We start from the raw sequence: 4,553 nt of genomic DNA on the forward strand, positions 1-4,553 counted from the left end.
GGTCGCGGTCGCCCGAATTGTTGAACGACTCCCTCGTTGCTCTAGGAATTCTCTGTTTGCAAACAACAAGACATACCCAAACAGTTAGATCAACACAGTGAATCATGTGAAACAACATGGAAAGAAAGAAGAACGAAGCACTTGGGCAGACAATGCTTACCAAGAAGGTGGACATGTCGGTTTTTGTAAGGACTTTGGTATATGAAGTGCGAACTGCAGCCTAGTCTGTTGCCGGTGCAACTGCATGGGCCGGAGCAGATGCAAGTGCAAGTGTTGGTGCAGGTGCCGAAGCCGCTGCTGCTGCCGGAGATGGTGCTCCTTGTAGAGCTGGTGCCGGTGTCAGAGCAGGTGCCGGTGTCGATGCCCGATCCTCCGGTAGATCTGACTGATCCGCTGACGCGGTCGGTGCCTAATCCTCAGCTGGATCAGACTGAGCTGCTGCCACTGTCAGTGCTAGAGCAACTGTCGGTGCTCGATCTGTGCGAGACAGCGACGATCGTGTCTGGTCTGCTATGATCAGCTTTCTAACTTGACTAGGATCCGTGACCGTGATCCAGTTTTTTCTTCATTTCTTTTAAACGCGAGAAGGACTAATTGTGGCATTTTTGTTAAACCAAACTGCAGTTCATCATAGGGATTCAGCTTGTACTCAGACAATAGACTGATCCAACTTTTTCCAGTAATATAAGTGATGGACAGTGCCTTCATTACTGACACGACATAAGAAGTGAAACCTGCAAAAATAGCCATCATAGAGCAAACCAAACAGTTTATTCTGTGATGAATGTCACATGGCAAAACCTGCATCGTAAAATTGCAGGAAAAGAAAGAAAACATGACATTGAATCAATAAGATTTAGACAGTAAATCAATAAGATTTACTTGATGTGACACGAGTGAATCCTTACCAGGAAATCACTATGTTGAAGTACTAAACAAAAGATTGATCGTCCAACTACGCGTGGCATGCAGGGGCCCCGCCTACTCCCACAAGCAGGACAGTCCAAAGGTCATGACAAATCGTAGGGACCGAACATCCATGGGGATGGAAATCCCGGTGGGTGCGATAAACCCTGCAATGCATACAGATATTGGAGTGTAACCATAATTGATAGACCGTCCTCACAAAAATATTATATGGATACTTCAAAATATACAGACTGAATTGAGTGGACAGACATTAACATAGACCGTTCTCAAGACTGACCACACACCAAAAGCGGCAGTACTAATAAACAATACATGATTCACAAACACAAATCAAGTACTGAACAATAGTACTTACTACGGACAAGCAAAGTTGCACTAACTAAACTCTATAGACTATTTTTTGCCACCGACCTATGGGATGAACCCCGCATAAATGACTAGGCCATGGACTTCGTGTGAGATGTCTACATGCACCATCACCATCTTGTCAACCTTGGAGAACCTAACAGAGTGGTCTTTCCACTCATAAACATGATGATGAAGACAGGCCACATAAGATTTGTTGGGAAGCTTTACAAGAACCACACCCTTCGTAATCGAAGGCACAGCCAGGAAATTGTTGTGGTCAAGTACAGCCTCAAGAACACGCCTGACAACAATGCTACAAGAAAACACTAGTTCAGGACACATGGCGACAAGGACACAACAGCTGGATAGTTTAGCAGTAGAACTCATCATCAGGTCTTCCAGTTCACATGGCATGACTTTGAGAACTTCATCTCCACCACGGACCTGGTTCTAATTCAAACAGAAACCATATTTTATTACTACCTCCGTTCAGAAATATAAGATGATTTTCGATATTATACTCCATATATGACTACATATACGCACAGAAATGAGTGAACAGAGACACTAGAAGATGTCTTCAAATGCATGAGAGCAGAGGGATTACATGCAATATCCATAACACAAGTTACTGAGGCAAATATACCCTCTTAAAAGGTAGCATTGATGTTCATAAAGTACTCCCTCCGTCCCAAAATTCTTGTCTTAGATTTGTCTAGATACGGATGTATCAAGTCACATTTTAGTATTAGATACATCCGTATCTAGATAAATCTAAGACAAGAAATTTGGGACAGAGGGAGTAGTTGAAAGTAATCTATAAGAAATCAGTGCCAACCTCTCGCATGTTTTGGTCAAAAGAGGAATTTAAAACCGTCATTTGGCACACAAAAATCACATGCAAGATCACCCAGAAAGTTGTACTACTAGTACTAGTACTGCGTGTTAGATGAAAAAACACGATCAAGATCGAGAAAAAGATCGTCAAGAAGAGATATTACCTGGACTTGCTTAATGAGGGATCCCGGAGAGGGGGGCTTGGACAGGGCGATGGCTTTGAGCTTGTGTGCGGTAGTCTCGGCAGGGTGCTTGCGCTTCTTCATACCATGAGCCTCGACAGTTTTGTCCGGAGCCATAGACATCACTTCGGCCGGTGCTCCAGCATCCATCAAGAAACTGTCAAATAGAAATAAAAGAAATGAAACCATAATCACAAACCCAAAAGAAGAAAAGAGAGGGAGTTATAGGATCAGTCTCGGGGTTGCAAGACCGGGCCTTGGCCAGAATCAACACCATTGATGCGCTCACCTTTCCTTCTTTGGGAGAGAAGAACAATGGCAGAAGCAGGTCGGGGTTTTCTTGAAGAAATGAGGAACAAGATGAGGCAGAAGCGAGGGTTGGGTAGAGAGGAAGCTGAGAGAGAAGAGTGAAATGATGGTTGCTTCGTCTGTCCAACTTACTGCTAGAAAGGAGGGGGTTTTGTGATTTGACGGCTCATTGGGCATTACTGCGGTGCTAATTTAGTGCATGGCTGATGGACCCCGATGCTGGCTATCCCACACGTCGACGAAAGTGAGTAATTTAGTGCATGGCTGGAGGAGGATCCGCACGGTAGAGCGTGTCCACTGTTTTTCAGAAGAAAAAAATGATTACAACAAGTGTTTCCACTCTTACGACGGAGGAGTGCGAAGCACGACAGCCACTTGAACATACACAGTGCTCCTACTACTAGGCATGTGCAGTGGTTCATACGTCAGTACTACACAATCTTGTTGCTAGTGTAGTAAGATATGACGATAACAAATGATGTTGTGCGCATGTCAACTACTCCTATATGTAACATAGTACCGCTTTTTCGACTGTCCGGTCGAGAATGGACGGTGAGATCAATGTTAACAGAACTAGGTCCACAGCGCACGGAGAGTATGGTGCTATAGTACTCCATGAAACATGAACCATATGAAGCACGAATAGTGTTAGGCAGGGTGTATGAAGGGCGCACGGGATGGGAGCAAAAGTTCCCTTCTCGACCCACTTTTGGGTGTTTGGCAGAGTGCATGAAGGGTGCATGAGTCCACACTAGTAGGTTGACAAAAATACACGAAGAGGAAACAACTATATTGAGATGAGAATGCAACCAAACACACCCACACGCTTTGTGCTACAGTGACTGATCTGCACCGTCTGAGTTTGATCCAACGGTCATGTTGCGCCGAGACATGGACATGCCCATGCAGAGGGCGTCTAAACACCACCGAAGTCCCTCTGCTTCTCGAGGCGCACAATGTTGGTGATGCAGGGTGCAAACGCCCGCAGAGCCCACTCCCGGTCGACGGGAGCCAGCTCGTCAAAGACGGCGTCCAATGGCACGAATGGATTCCGGTGACGGAGCCCTGAAAGGATTCGCCCGGCAACGGCGACGGCAGCCCGCAACCCCTCCTTGTCCAGCTTAGCCCCCACCATCGTGCGGAGACGACTCAGCTCCTCGGAGATATAGGTGAAGAAGGAGACCAGGTCAGGAAGCCGCAGCTCGTTGAAGTCAGCCGGGTGGTCGAACGGGTTTAGCCCGACGGCCGGCATCGTCGCGCTGGCACGACAGTAGGCATCGCGCAGCTGCAACATGTGCGTGGCAACTTGGTTCACGAAGTGGCTGAGGCGATCCTGAACCTCGTCACGATCGGCCCGCTCGCGCTCCAGTCAGCTCCCCTGACGGCCTATCGTATCTCCCGCTTTCTGCAGCAACGCCGCCGACGCCTCGAGCATCTTTGTGGTTGACGCCTGCCGCTTTTGAAGCTCCGTGAACTCCCGCACATAAAGGAGGAGCATGGCACTCCTCTCCTCCTTGAGCTCACGGAGCTCCACATCCTTGGCCCTGAGCTCCGCATCCTTGGCATGGAGCTCCTGTGTCAGGAGCCTCACCTCGGACTCCGTGATCTGCTGCGCCGCCATGGCACCAGGTAGAAGCAATGGGGAGAGGAAGCAAAGGGGGCGAAACGGCTGAAAGGCAATGCAATCTACGGGAAGGCGGAGGGAGCGGGGAATCTTTTGGTTTTCACCACGGTAAAACACCAGTCGACGACTTCTCACATCAGGGAGCAGTGGGTACAGGCGGAGTCATCGTGACTAATTGCTACCGCGCCTGTTCCCGTCAATCAAAAAATTAAAAATCCTGCCACGCCTGCTCCCGTCAATCAAAAAATTAAAAATCCTTCCGCACCCAAACACCAGAGCAACGTCACGGTGGATATTTAAATTTACCTGCCGGCAAGTAGATA

The sequence above is a fragment of the Triticum urartu genome, chromosome 2 (assembly GCF_003073215.2).
Source record: "Triticum urartu cultivar G1812 chromosome 2, Tu2.1, whole genome shotgun sequence".
Lineage (NCBI taxonomy): Eukaryota > Viridiplantae > Streptophyta > Magnoliopsida > Poales > Poaceae > Triticum > Triticum urartu.